Raw genomic sequence first — 16,541 nt, forward strand, 5'->3', positions numbered from 1 at the left:
CCATTGTGCCAACACTGGTAACCATCAAGTTTAGCAATTTTAACAGTAGGGTCACCTTCATTCAGAGTCTCCAATTTGTCCCATATAGCCTTTGCAATTGATTTGTCTGTTAGTCCCATTATTTGTTGATCAGAAAGTGCACATAAAAGGGCTTCTCTAGCTCTACAATCATTCTCAATCTCTTTATCTAGACTTGCTGGAGGAGGATTGCTAGATGTCAGATTAAATGATGTAACACCATTCTCATTGATCACCCAAATCTCCTTTCCAATACATCTCAGATGAGTCTCAATCTGAATCTTCCATACCCTATAATTTGTTCCATCAAGCCTAGGAATTTCTCTCCGAAAAATAGCTACAGATGTATTAGATGAACTTGAACTTCTAGATGCCATAGGATCTTCCTCAAGCTTTGATACCAATTGTTAGACAACTCAGATAACCAGAGGACAATTGAGAGGGGTGGTGAATCAGTTGTCACCATATTATATAACTTTAAGCATTCAAAACCTTATTACTGGAACATATAAAGTCAATATCAAAATGCATAAACCAAATACTGCAATGAGTGATATAGTAATTAAACATAAACATAAATTATAGAACAGTTACCATCCATCCATAACACAACACCAAGATTTGTACGTGGAAAACCAGGTAAAGGGAGAAACCATGGTGGGAAGCCTTCCCACAGTCAGATAATACTTCTACAGTAAGTATGTGATTACAATATGAGGGGCTTGCACATGCAGGAAGGCTAACAACCTAGAGTGCACTGCTCAACACAAAAGGAGCCTCACTGACTACAAGATAAATTTAGACTACATTTCAAAATGAAGATTGAATTGCAAGTATAGCATCTCCTATGTCTGAGTAGAGTTCCAGTTAAGCTCAATACCGGAGGCCTTAAACCTCTTCCACAAACCTAATTTGATCACCAAACCTTATGCATATGATTACAACATTATTCACATACAGATAATCCCATAACCTTGACCTATGATCTACAAAGAGATATTACATCATATTTATACCAGCCTGAAACCTAAACAATTAGGTCGGCCACCCAAGAGATAATACAATAAATTCACAACATAAACCCACAATCCAATGATCAACCAAGTTATCTTAGGCCAAAAACAATGTAAACCAATCATTAAATCCCGTCGGTAACCCATCAGGAATATCCTCCAACACATTACATAAACTGGTCCATAACCTAGACAACACTGAACCCAAAATAGGTCTCCATAAACCAAATCCAACACCACCAATGAACTGGATAATGAATAAGATAACCAATAGCATCCTGAAAGCCATCTAGAAGCCACACCAACACCACTTATCACATGCATCAAAAGATCTTCAACAAAGCTCTACCGGTAAAACCCTTATCGGTGACCGAAAGGCTTACTTGAATAAATGATAGCTCTTGACTCATCAAATCCCGAACTGACTTGTAGTGTCATAAAACTGAAACCCTAGGAATTTATGGCTGCATTAGGGTCCTCATGCATGAAAACTTGAATCCTCTAGCCTGATCAGAGACCGGAGAGTTCTCAGCTTGCAAAAAAAACTTCTTCCTTGGCCTCTGCATCACTCTGTTTGTACTCTGCCCTAGAGAAAGGAGTAGGATAGGGGCGTGGAACCCTTATCCCCCCTTGGATAGGTGTGTGGCATCCTTGTCCTCCCAGGACAGGGGCGTGGCACCCCTATCCCTGCCCTATTTTGGGGCAGGACCTTCCTAGAGCATGCATTGTGGGTTGTGTAGTGAGCGGGAAATCTCCCCGATGTCCGCCCATGATGAAATTAAAATCCACCAACATTTATTTAAGGGGCATTCTCTCTCTCATTTGTATAAGTTAAATAAGTTGAAGTTTGATAAGTTCAAGAGGTGGAATTTCAATAAGGTCATAAGTGATCAAGAGCATTCAAGCATTGTTTTCCAACATTAAGCATTCTCAAGTCTCCCTTCAAGGCTAGGTGTTGCATTCAAGTCAAGGATTCAACCATTGAAGAGGAGATTGATTTCAACATTCAGTTTCACACAAGAACTTCTATCAACATTGCTACTATAAAATCCCTCGAGGTGATTTACAATTTAGTCATTCATTTACATCTACTTGCAACTACTTTCTTTCATTACTTGGTTAATTCCAAAACTAGGGTTTGACCTAAAGGAAAACCCCCAATCCCAACACATTTCCCTCACATTTTTGTGTGTAGGTTGCAAGTGTGCAGTTGTTCTTTCAAATTTAGGCTTTATTTGCAGAGGTGGAAAAACCCTTTTTGTTTCACAGATTTTTCGAAGGACTGTGTACATTCCTGTCATGGTCCAGATAACTTTTCATCAAATTTGTAGGGCGACTTTGTTTTGACATTTTACTACCAAATCCAGGTGCACAGCTTCTTCCCATATTCAGATCTCAAGTTATAATCAATTCTTTGTCACTTTTGCACTACATAATTCAATCAATTCCTTTCCAAATCAAACAAAGGAAGAAGCGATCATCCTAACATTCTTAATTCATTCAGAATTCAATCTATCATCTTTCTGTGGAGATTGAATCTTGTGAATTATCCCTTATCTTCCTAATGCAATGATGAAAATTGCTTGAAGGATAATCAATAGTGAAACTCTCATCTCTCTTTGAGGGAAAGGGTAAGTTTTCCTCTTGATCTATCATTCATATTTTTTTCCACCATTAGATTTTGGTGAACCCGACATCTTGCATGCTTTCCTTTGAGCAACATTGCATATTTTTTATTTACAAGTTTCAAATTTCTGCAAACTTAGTGGTTAAATCATTAAAAACCCTAGTTTTTAAAATTAAAATTGAACTTGTGATTTGTAAAAATTGCTTGTGGTTATCTTAGATCTGAAAATTGTTTTGTTTGTCAGATTCAATTTCCTCATTGTCTTGTTCAATTAAAATTACAATTTACAAAACTAAGAGGTTACTTGTTTAAACCCTAATTTTCAAAAATCATATTGAACTTGTGCAAACAATTGTATTTCCCTTTAATTTTAAGATTTATGATTGTTCTCAGATTTGTCTTCAATCCTACAATTCAAATTTTCAATTTCCCCCCTTTTTCCCAAAATTCAAATTTTAAAATTAAGTGGTTAGGTCATCAAGCCCTAATTTTTAAAATTAATTGGATTTTGTGTGAATTTCAAATCAATTTCATTTACATTCAGATTCTTAAACATTCTCCAAGGTGTCCCTATCCATTAGGTTTGACCCTTTTCAAAATTGCAACTCAATTCCTCTTTTTCTTCAAAACCCTAATAGGGTCCCATTTTCACCTTTGTGCCTTCATTTCACACATCTAGAGATCGTAAAATTTGCCAATTTTTGGGTGTTAGCTTTAAAATCATCATAATATTCATCCCTAAAAATTTCAAAAAAGTTGGTTGGATCATGTGCGTTTCTGCCACGGTCCTCGACTTTTTTCTAAAATTTTGGGAGACTATTATGACTATATTTAATAGCCTAAATCTAGAAGATTGGCTCATTTTATCGATTTTTGAACCCTCTAGAATTGAATATACCTTCAAAATTCAACATTTCAACTTTCAAGAAATTTTTTAAAATTAAAAGGTTAATTATTGTATGCCTTAATTTTAAAAATTTTGATTTTAAAATTAAGTGGTCTTCCCTTGGCCTCATTTTTTAAATTGCAATTTCCTTTCATTTTTGGAAATTGTGTCAGCCTCTTCCCCCAACAAAGTTCAAATTGTGTCATCATTATTTTCTTGAATTTTGCATTACCCAATTTTTGGTAAGCTTTGTTTCATAATTCAAAATTCAAATTTTCCCTCTAGTGCATGAGTTTTACAACTATTAGTCCTACCTATCCTATCCTCATTAGACAAAGCATTAGAATTAAAGCTTCCCAAGGTTTAATTACTGAGGAGATGGAGCCTAATTTGGGTGACTTCTTTAATGAGGATCATGCTAATTCTTCCCATCCTAATCATGTGCCCATTGATGGATCCCATTATGAAGAAGAAGCTTTAACTAGGGCTTCTTTAGATCAAGTTTCTATAGTGGACAATCAATTTGATAACTTTCAACAATGGATGTCCCAAGAATACCCTAATAGTGAAACACTTCCATTAGTTGAAGGTCTTAAGAACATGCTTCAAAGTGATAAGAATGGAATTGATATATTGTGTGGCATTTCACATATTGTTGATTCTAATGTCATGCCTATCAAGAGTTGTGCTGAAACCCTAGGTTACTCACAAGCTTTGACACAAGTCAATTCCTCTATTCCTTTGACCAATCCTATGCCTAGTATTCCTACTTTCACCTCCAAAATCATGGCTACTTCAACTCAAAATGTAATTCCTACAACCATAGGTCATGGGGGAAATCCCTCTTCTTCATTTAATCCTCCATCATTACCTATGTCTTCCATGAGTATTCCTACTATTCCTCAACCAATCAGTGTGATACAAGGGGGAAATTCTTTCAACAACTTTATCCTCCTTTAAGTGTCCCTTTTCCTACCCAATCATCACCAATGCCTACTTATCATAGTGTCCCACCACCTTATTCTCAGTCTATGCCTTGTTTCAACAACATCACACCACCTTCTCAATCACCTATGTATAACATAAATTCTTATACCGAAATGACAATTAACAATCTTGCTCAAACCATGTCTTCCTTACAACAACAAATTGCTTCCATGAGTCAATCCAAGTTTAGTGTGCCCATCTTTGATGTTGCAAGCCCACTTTCTCTTGATATTGTTAAAGTCATGCCACCTAAACATATGGAGATCCCTCAATTGGAACTCTATAATGGAAAAGGTGATCCTCTTACACATGCCAAAAGATTTCAAACCTTTTCTACTGATTTTGCTTATGATCAATGATTGCTTGCAAAACTGTTTACAAGAACACTAAGAGATAAGGCTTTACAATGGTATTTCTCCCTACCTTCTTATTCTATCACTTCCTTTCAACAACTAGGAAATGCTTTCATCTAGCAATTTCAAAACAATATTGGTCCTAAAATCACTTTGACTGATTTAATGCATCCTAAACAAGGTGTTAAAGAGAAAATGACTAATTTCATTGGTAGATATAAGCATTTGTGTGCTCAAATTTCTTTTCATGTGCCTGATAATGATATTCAAAGAATTTTCATTTCTAATTTACAAAAAGATATCAGGGAAAAGCTTCTTTTGTCTGAGTTTACTTCCTTTTTGCAGTTGTGCACAATATGCCACAATTATCAACTGGCTGTGAGTCAAATGGATCAATCCACTCCTATGGCTCCGAGTGATAAGGGGAAGAGTGTTAAACAACCATTTGTGAAGTTCAAACCAACAAAAAGCTTCAAAAAGTTCAATGATCCGATCAACAACAACCATGTGAATGCTACAACAGGTGTGCCTTCTATTTCTAAATTTTTCCAAAGAGAAAGACAATTTAATCATTTGAATGAATCTTTGCATAGTATTATGTCTCAGTTATTACATACAAATGTTATCAAACTTCCTCCTATAAAACAAATTGATCCTTCCAAACTTGCATCTCCTCATTTTGATAACAATTCCTTTTGCCAATTTCATCATCAACCTGGTCATGATACTAAGAAATGTTTTGCATTAAAAAATGATATTCAAGACTTGATTGATAATAATACTATATCTGTGGCAAGTGTGAATGATAAAGGGAATAAATCAATAGCTCTTCCTAATCAAAATCTTAATATTTTCACTGATCCCTTGCCATCTTATACCTCTAACGTTATTGAGATTGTGCCTAATTCTCTCTCTTCTGAAACATTCATCTGTACGGCTCCAAATTTGGTTAATATGGTAGAAACACAAGATTCACCTACGGATCCTTGTATTACATTTGACCCTAGTGAGACCATTAGAGCACCCAATGGCCCTTTATACATAGTTGCAAAGGTTAAGGATATCCCTTCTCGTAGTGCCCTGATTGATCCCTCTTGCATGGTTAATGTCATAACTGAAGAGTATCTTTTAACTTTATGATTGTATAAACCACTATATGATGCTTCTAATTTAGTTGTGAAGTTATTTGATGGCTTCTCTTGTCCTACCATTGGTTCTATCACCCTTCCTATTGAAGTTCATACTAAATCCATGGATGTTGACTTTGTTATCATACCTTCCTCTGAGCAATTCCATGTGAAGTTGGGCTATCCTTGGCTATCTTCCATGAAGGCTATTTCTTCTCCAATCCACAAGTGTCTTAAATTTCCTCACAATGGAGAAACCATAACCATGAACCATAGCTTATTTTGTCCATCCAAAAGAAGGCCCGGTGTTCCTATTGATCTCTTTTGGCCTAAACAGTTTCAATCTCTTCCATCAAGGAGCAATGCTATTTTTCAATCTTATCAAAAATGGATGAATGATATGATCTTATCCTTAAGTCAACCTAGATTGCCAACACTTGACATTACTATAATTCTTCAAGATGAGGTTCTTCCCCTCTCAGAAAGAACTAATCTTCCTCTTAAGGAAAATTGTCCACCTACTCCTATGGATGTGACATTACCTTCTCTTAAGGAGAACAACAATATTATTCCTAAGGTTAGAACTATCCCTCCTCCCCATGATGGACTTTGTCTCCTTCCTACACCTAATATTTCTCCTTTATATGGTGTAGTTCCACATCCTTCCTCTTATCGAGAGAAGAGGCCTTCTTCTCCTATTGTTCAACCAAAAAGACCTCAACCTAAGCCTTCAACTATTAAGGAGAAAACTATTCCTACTTCTTCAAATGTTCCTCCTCCTTCTCATCCTTCCACTAAGAATCAATAGAATCGTTGTGCAAGACAATACCGATGAAGATGTCATGTTTGAGTTTGTGAAGCTATCCCCCAAAATGCTCAATCTCCTTAGACTCCAACAATTGACATGATTTCCTTTTCTCCTACACAAGATGTTCAACCTACATCTCCAAATCATAAGTTGCATAAAACATGTGCTATTTTTACTCCTATTCGTGTACTTGCTCCTCTTTCTCTATACTTAGATGAATAAATGGGTGAAAATATTATTCATAATGGAAATACAACTCCTAATGCTTCTGATAGTGAGTATGAGTATGTTGATGTGGATAAACAGTTATTGGATGAGTTTTCACAAACTTTGATCCTAGCTCCTAGAATTGAACAAAGTGACTTACAACATAAGCATAGTCCTTGTTTGGATCTTGTGATAGCTTCATTTGTTGTGCTCGATGTCACTCCTCTGGCATGTTGCTCACCTTCCCGAAATAGTGATCAACAAGATGAGGAGGCAGATGTCATGATAGATTAGCAGCATTAGCACTACGGATCTTTCTCTCTCTTTTCCTTCTCTTTTGTGACCATTCTTCTATATGTATCCCTGTTCCTTTATTTCTTCCCTTAATGTCTACTTGGGGATGATGCAAAGCATTAAGATCTTCTCTTGGTCTCTTTCTTGCTGACTCAAAAGACATCCTCTCTTCCCTTTCTTCTAAGGTAGTGTCCTTCTTTGGGGAATGAAGATTATTATATGCATATAAATACATGATATACATGAGTTATCATACAACATACTAACCCCAAGGAAAGCGACACTACCTTGTGTGTTGTGTTCATTATCCTTGGGTTTATACCTTGATTGGGGGATAAATCCTTGAGATAACATGCTCCCTCTCTTCTCTTTCTCTTGGGTGTATCCTACCTTAAATCCATCACTTCTGATAAGGCACGTACAATTGCTTTAACATGGGGGCATACGCTCTGCTCATACTTTCCTTCTTGTGATACTTAGAATTACTTAGTGAACTTTGCTTTGCTTTGTAATCTTTTATATCCTTTCTTTCATGACTCATAGTGAAGGGAACTTTTCTACTTGCATTCATGGTTCTCCCCTTCTTGATATTCCCTTTTACTTTGTCAATGAAAGTGGTAATATCCTAAGTCCACTGGGGGCTTGGTGCATCTTGCCTCCTTGACATGGTGAAAGTCTTTCAATGTTGTTTCCTTGTACTTAACTAGTAGTATTGGCATACGCTTATGCTCCCACTAACATGGGGGCTAAATGTAGTGTCATATAATTGTAACCCTAGAAATTTATGACTACATTAGGGTCCTCACACATGCGAACTCGAATCCTCTAGCCTGATCAGAGACCAGAGAGTGCTCAGCTTGTGAAAATAACTTCTTCCTTGGCCTCTGCATCACTCTGTCTGTACTCTGCCCTAGAGAAAGGAGTAGGATAGGGGCGTGGAACCCTTATCCCCCCTTGGATAGGTGTGTGGCATCCTTGTCCTCCCAGGACAGGGGCGTGGCACCCCTATCCCTGCCTATTTTAGGGTAGGACCTTCCTAGAGCATGCATTGTGGGTTGTGCAGTGAGCGGGAAATCTCCCCAATGTCAACCCATGAGGAAATTCAAATCCACAAACATGTATTTAAGGGGCATTCTCTCTCTCATTTGCATAAGTTGAATAAGTTGAAGTTTGATAAGTTCAAGAGGTGTAATTTCAATAAGGTCATAAGTGATCAAGAGCATTCGAGCATTCTTTTCCAGCATTGAGCATTCTCAAGTCTCCCTTCAAGGCTAGGTGTTGCATTCAAGTCAAGGATTCAACCATTTAAGAGGAGATTTATTTCAACATACAATTCCACACAAGCACTTCTATCAACATTGCTACTACAACCTCCCTTGAGGTGATTTACAATTCATTCTTTCATTTACATCTACTTGTAAGTACTTTCTTTCATTTTTTTGGTTAATTCCAAAACTGGGGTTTGACCTAAAGGCAAACCCCCAATCCCAACACATTTCCCTCTATTTTTTGTGTGTAGGTTGCAGGTGCATAGTTGTACTTTCAGATTCGGGCTTTATTTGCAGAGGTGGAAAAATCCTTTTCGTTTCATGGAGTTTTTGGAGGACCATGTACATTCCTGCCATGGTCCAGACAACTTTTCGTCAAATTTGCAGGGCGACTTCATCTCAATATTTTACTACTATATCCAGGTGCACACCTTCATCCCATATTAAAATCTCAAGTTATAATTGATTCTTTGTCACTTTTTTACTACATAATTTAATCAATTCCTTTCCAAATCAAACAAAGGAAGAAGGGATCATCCTAACATTCTTAATTCATTCAGAATTCAATCTATCATCTTTGTGTGGAGATTGAATCTAGTGATTTATCTCTTATCTTCCTCATGTAATGGTGAAAATTTCTTGAAGGATAATCAATAGTGAAACTCTCATCTCTCTTTGAGGGAAAGGGTTAGTTTTCCTCTTGATCTATCACTCATCATTTTTCCCACCATTACACAACTGATCGTGATACATATCAGAATAGCACGAATGATAGATCCAAATCAATTCCACAAACCAAATCTTACTGGATCATACCAAATCAATATCATAAACCAACCACTCTACCGAAACCAACCGGAAATTGGTAAACAACCAAAAAAACTGGGGGTTGCCATCAATGACAAAACATCAATGCAACACATAATCAATTCATCCAAATGCCAATAGTAATAAGCCAATGGATAAGGACCAAAAGATATGATAGACTAAAAGTTGTGAATAGGATGCATGATGCTCATGAAGATCCTCAGCCTTGTCAAGATCAAAGGTGGAAAAGGGAATATGGACATAGGTAGGAAAATGGAGGGTATAGCAAGGGTACGGTAGGATAATGAAGGGCATGGTAGGGGTGTGATAGGATAATAGGATAATGAAGAGAAATAAGATGGCTGAAACCTACCCCCAAGTATGGCATGCAATAAGTTCATGGATTACACGTGATGGCTTTTTGCCAAGTTTTCATAATGGTACTTTCCCAATGTGCATGTTTCCCAGGTTCTCACCAATGGACGAATTATTTTTCTTCTTTTTTTTTTCTTTCCTTTCCTTTTTTTTTTTCACTTTTTTTGACTATTTAGTATAAAATGGACACATCATAAGGGATGGAAGAAGGACTTAAGAATCTTGTTGTTTGGATAGTAGCCTTTAAATTTGTGTTGCAATAGACCATTTCTATTGAAGGTTTGCTCAAAGATGTTGGCAAGGTAATGACATGAAATGAAATGGAACTAAGGCAAGGATTTATGAAAAAGATTGGATTAGAGGGACAAAAGGATAAAAAGTGTGCATTGGATAATAGATAGGGTATTGGAAGAATTGGGCTTGAGTGGATGGAAATGTTGGCAAGATCAACATTGGCACACACCTTGACGGGTAGTGGATTGATGAAGGAAGAGTGGATTTTGGATTTTGATATTTTGATGGAGGAAAGGCTATGGATTTTGGGACATAAAGACCCAAAATGGATGAAGGAGGTGATGGAAGAATATATTTTGAAGGTTTAGATGGAGGGATAGAAATTTTGGCTGCCAAATTGGATGCTTCTTTTTTTGCTTCAAGGAGCTACTTAGGAATCCATATGGTTTTTGATTTTTCATGCTTTTGTAGTTCCTTGGAATGCATGGCTTGCACAAGGGATTTAGGAACCCATATAGATTTTGACTTTTCTTTATGAGCAATTAGATTTTGTGACCTTTTGGATTTTTCTTTTTCTTTTTGGATCATATTTTTCTTTGTTTTAACAAGTCAATTAGATTGGACATGTTGACCCTTATATACATGTGGATTGTTGAACTTATAGATTTTATGTTTGGCATCCAGATTGCTTGGATTCATGGATGGATAGGAATGAAATGGAGGTCTTTTGGATGGATGGAAGGTTCTCAATGATTTGTGCCTTTTCTAACCTTGAATAAGGGATGAAGGGATATAAGGACCTAAGATGGATGGAAGGGATGAAGGGGATGACATATATTTGCATTTAGGTCAAGGGATACCAACATCTCGAGGAATTTCACTAAGGCCATGACCATTATGATTTTTGTTGAAATGGAGGGGTTCTTGTTCATGAAGGTCTACCCCTTTACCTTTATAAATATTTTGATCCATAGGATACTATTTTCTTCGGGAAGAAGACTTGAGTCCATTATGAGGTGGATATGATATGATAGGAATGATGGGATCATAAAGTGGATCGGACTGGACCAAAGTGGAAGAACCCATTGTGCATGTAGGGGATTCATGAACATCTTGCACCAACATGGTAGAATCATGAGGGGGATCAAGATCAATGATCGACTCTTTGTGAGATGGAATTGGAGTAACAATGGGATCATAAAAAATAAACAAGATCTTGGAATGTATATGGAGGACTAGGACATGGAGATGGAGGAACAAGGGAATCTTATGGAGGATATGAATCTTAAAGGATACTCTACTCTTGACAAGGAGGAAGATCATTGGATTCTTCTTTAAATATGCTCATCTCTTTGATTTCAATGGGATCATTAGAAAGGATGAAGGGGATATCTTGATCTTTATTAGGGAGTGAAATGTCAATGGGGTTTGAAAAGGTGCTGTGCTCTTGGATAGAATGGATAGGAGTAGGAGGATTATCATGAGTGTCTAGGAAGATGGGATCCTCGTCAACAATTGGATGGAATGGTAAGGTTTCAGAATCTTGATTTTGATTTGTTTTAGGACTCATTTGTTCATGCTTTGAATCCTCCTCTTGACATGGGGTGGGAATTTTAATATGTGGGGGGGATTCTAGCAAGGAATCAATGCTTTGACATGAGGGATATGGAATTTGAACGAGATCTTCTAAAATTGGTTTGATCAGAAATGAAGTACATGGTGGCATTGGGTCTAGCATTTCTAAAGTACATGGCATGGACTTGCATCATGAATTGGATTATCTTGGTGATCTATCATGGACAGCCCTTGAGGGATTTCTTCCTTGGGTGTATCATTTGATGAGGATGATATGGAAGGTTCTTGTGAAGCTTTAAAAGGTGTAGGAATAGAGGCCACTGGATAGTCAATTTGTTTACATGCGTATAAGGTTTTGATATTTCTCAGAAAAATCACTTAGGACTCTCTTTAAGAGCTTTGTAATAGAGCTACCTATCTTTGGAGATGCATTTGAATCCTTGCAAGGATTTGATATAGTTGTATTTGGATTTTGAACTTGTTTGAAGGTGGTTTGGTTTTGGTTTGGTGTTACACTTTGATTTTGAATTTGGTGTTGGTTAAATTGGTCTGACATATTTGAAATTTGGCCCAGTGTGTGTTGCAACTTTTGTTTTTGAATTTCTGGTTGTAATTGTTGATATTGATTTGTTGATTGAGTTTGCAGTCAATACTTGACAATCTGTTGACCTAGTTGTTAACTTTGTGTGTTTGGTTGAGCATATTATTTAAATTGCACCATTGATTGTGTTGGTTGGATATGTTGGACCATTGACTGTGTATGTTGAATCATTGGTTGATGTTGGTGATTGATTGTTTGTTGTTATTGTATTATTGGTTGTGTATGTTACATAATTGGTCATTGTTAGATCATTGGTTGTTGATTTTGATCAAATTATGTTTGACTTGGGATTTGGTTGAATGAAGTTTGATTTGGGATTTGCTTAAAATTTATACATGTTGCTTGAAATTATTTCATCATCTCTATTTGTGAAATGAGAGTTGGTATGTTTGATCATTCAATGAGATATTTTACATCAACTGGCTTAATATTTGGATTTGGACTGGAAATTTACAAAACAATTTTGACATTTGTAATCTATTCTTTTCAATATTTTTCACCTTTTGTTCTAAGATTTGTGTTTCTCAAGCTAATTTCTCTTTGAGTTTTTTGTATTTGGACACTTGTTTCATCATAAAAAGGTTGATTGATGTTACCTTAATGTTGTTGGGTTAGATAGAATTGCAATTTCCTTGGATTAAAACTTGATTGCATTATGTTATTCATTGGACCAATCATCAGTTGATATGCCAAACTTTGTTGCATCATAGGAGCTTGAAACTTTGTTTCAATAGAAATGTCACTATGCAATGCAATATTTTTGAGATTTTTTATTTTAAGGATGACAATGATACGTAACTAATAGAATTGCAAATGCAACTTAAATGATTGACAATGTAACTTATATTTTTTTGGTCTTTTTTGAATTTTGGAAGTAAGAATAGTGTGCAACTAAATACAATCTTAAGAGATGATCATGGAATCTAGGACAAGAATGCAATCTATATTTTTTTGGACTTTTGAAGATTTGGACAAACCTAAAGATGCTACCTTGGGAAATTGAAATAAATTTAATACCTTAGAAGGACAAGGTACCAAATGATGATAGGATAAGTGAAAATGTCTCACCTATGCCCTTGGATACTAAGCTAGGTTTGACCAGATGACATTGATAAAAGGACAAATTTTGGACAAAAAAATGTTGGACAAGCTCTTCTAACAACAACTTAGGGTTTTATCTAAAGTTTTGAATTTTGGAGTTTGACAAACATAATTTTGAGACTAATGCAAGAAGACAATGATAATGATAAGGACCTAAGGATATGGTATGGATAAACTAAGGCTATGATATGGTATGAAAATGATCTAAAGATATGGTATGACCTAGGGACCAAGGATATGAGTGAAAATGTATGAAAATGTCAACCTAAGACAAGACCTAGGGTTTGGACTATGCAATGATAAATCCAATGTGATATGAATATGTAAGAACCAATGACATTGGAAATGCAAAATGCAACCTAATCCAAGACCTAATTTTGGGATAATGATAATGCAATGAAGACATAGGAAAATAACTCTAAACCTTAGTGCAAAGGAATTATGATAATGCAATGGACTAAATATGAAAGGCAATGTGAATGTCCTAAGAACTAGGTTTGAACTATGAAAGAGCTAACCCTAGGTGACATGAATTTGGAAACAAGGATATCCAATATTTTGACAAGACATGTTTATAAAATATTCTCAAATGTTGGATGAATACTTGGAATACTTTGGGACAAAATTTTGACCTTTGTTTAAACTTTGTTTGGACACTTGTTTTCTTTTGATAACCACGGTTGATTATGACTACTTTTGGAAAGTTGTTTTTGCTAATGTTTATGATGTTGATTATGTCCTTTGTTTGTGATTCACTTTTAACAAGCACAAAAAACAAAATGTTTATTTGAATTTTGCATGAAATAAAAACATTCAATCACAATCCTAAGGCTGAAAGGATAATATGTGGTGAATCTCCTAGTCCAAATACCACATTCAACTAGATGGTTAGAATCTTGGTAGCACTAGCTCCCCTCTACGACACTCACTTCTTCGGGTATACCAAGCTTCAAATTTCTTAGGTCATCACTTCCCAAAAAAATTACTATCTCTAATTGAAGGGCACATGAGGGGTATCTTCGGCATGCACGTACCACAATGCCTGAGTCAACAAATAGAATGTTTTTGGAAAACTACAACAATGGCTTTTAGTTTGGGACTCTCTTTCGGGCGTTCATGTACGCTCTCTTCTTTGGGAGGCCTCCTTCCTGTAGAACACATGTACTGGGGAGGTCAGCACAGTTAGGAAATCAACCTTTGTAGGAATCATGTTGTGAATCAGAGTTATAACCCAGTTGTTGCAAATAAGAAGAGTCATAAATTTCAAGGACATTATTATAGTTGCAATATCTATGGACACAAAGTCAGTCAATGAAAATAAAGATCTCATCTAGTAACACTTGAGGAGAAAATTGCTAGTTGTTTCAAGTGCAATTGGCCCAAACATTATGCTAACCAACGCAGGAAAAAAAATGAAGAAAAATCTATTGAAAAGAGTGCAATGAAGAGTGATGGATCAAAGAAGAAGGAAAACTTGGTCTGGAAAAAGAAAAATGAGAACAAAGGATGTGAGCTTGAAGTACCAAAATTTAGTGTAGTTACCTCTTCCTCTGGAAACTAAGCTTAGAGCTTCGGGTTAGGGGGAGTTTTTGATATGAAAGAAAAATATTCTAGCCTCCCCATCTATATGGATCATGTCACTAATCCGGCATGCTAGTGTTGGAAATTGACACTCATCTAGTAGGGAAAATGGCATTTAGGGTTGTCATTGATGGCAACTTGTCTAGCAACTCATCTTTTGGTGTCTATATCTTCTATTAGGATTCATTAATCTATCATTTTTCTTTGTTTGGGTTAACCGGTATTCTCTACACTCAACCGATATATTCACTTTGCTTATAACCGGTTAAGTCTTGATCCTAGTAATGTGTTTTTGGAACTCGGTTAAGGATGGAACTCGGCTAAGATATCTTGTGGCCCTAATTATTTCTTTCATCAATTTTTTTCTAGCTTTTGAAGGCTGACATGGTCATTGGGATTATGTATGACATACCTTGTGATTCAACAAATGACAGGGTTTATTTTCTTTATTGTGGTCGACATGTTTAACAAGGTATTTAAGGAGATATTTAAGTGATGGTTTGGATACGATTGGGAATGTGATTATGGTTGCGAATGAATCAGAGATTGATAGTATGCATTTTGGTCAGTGATAGGAAGCTTTAGTGCATAGTTTCACGTGTGCAGTCTTAACCAGTAGTAGAACAGGGCAGAACAAAGCATCAGTGAACTAGTACATAGAGAGGGTTATCAGAGCTTGAACCAAAACTTATCTAGCATGGTCAAATGCAATTTATAAGTTCATTTTTTATTGTAATCACTTTGTAATGTTGTGTAAGTCAGTGAGACTTCTATTTGAGCAATGAGCTCTAGGCAGTTGGCCTAATTGCATGTGCAATCCCCTCTATGTAATATTTGTATACCTTGAACAAGTATATAGATATTGTGGGTATCAGCCCCACCATGGCTTTTCCCTTTACATGGTTTTCCATGTATAAATACTGGTGTTTTGGTTGTACTTCTTTATGTATTATTTGGTTTATGCACTTTAATTTTATTTATTGTTAACTGGTTCATAGCAATAAGTTGAGAACTAAGTTTGTTGATAGAACACTGATTCCCCCACCCCTCTTAATGTTCTTGGATTCCAATAATTGGTATCAGAGCGTGGTGCCTCAGAATAAGTTTAACCACTTGAGGAAGATCCGGAACTTGGAATCAATAGAAATCAGTTTGCCGCAACAACTTCAACTTGCTCTTGAGGATCTTGATAATGAGTAGATGGAAAATAGTAAACTGAAGAATGAACTAATGCAAGATAGAGAACACATCATTTAATTGCAAGGAAATCTTTCAGCTATTCAAGCCAAGAGGAAGGAACTTTGTGATCAATTGCAAAATCAAAATAGTGAGGAGGAAGATGCTATGAAGGATCAATGTCAGAAACTCACTTAGGAGAACACTATCTTGAAGAATAAGATGTATGTTGGCATTCTACACTCTAATGAGAATAGTTGATGTTGTCATTGATGGCAACCAACTGGAAATCATCTGGCAACCAACCGCCAAATACCAACACTAGTAATAGACTTCTACATACACTGGCAGGCACTTCACTGGCATCAGCAACAATGCATATCGACACTCAAGTCAACAAGGAATAAAATTTTATTTATTGTTTTGTAATGTAATTATCTTTTGTAAAAGATGACATGGTATATTGTAAAAGACTCATATATGTATGAGATCTTATAGGTCAT

This window comes from Cryptomeria japonica, chromosome 1 (assembly GCF_030272615.1).
Source record: "Cryptomeria japonica chromosome 1, Sugi_1.0, whole genome shotgun sequence".
Lineage (NCBI taxonomy): Eukaryota > Viridiplantae > Streptophyta > Pinopsida > Cupressales > Cupressaceae > Cryptomeria > Cryptomeria japonica.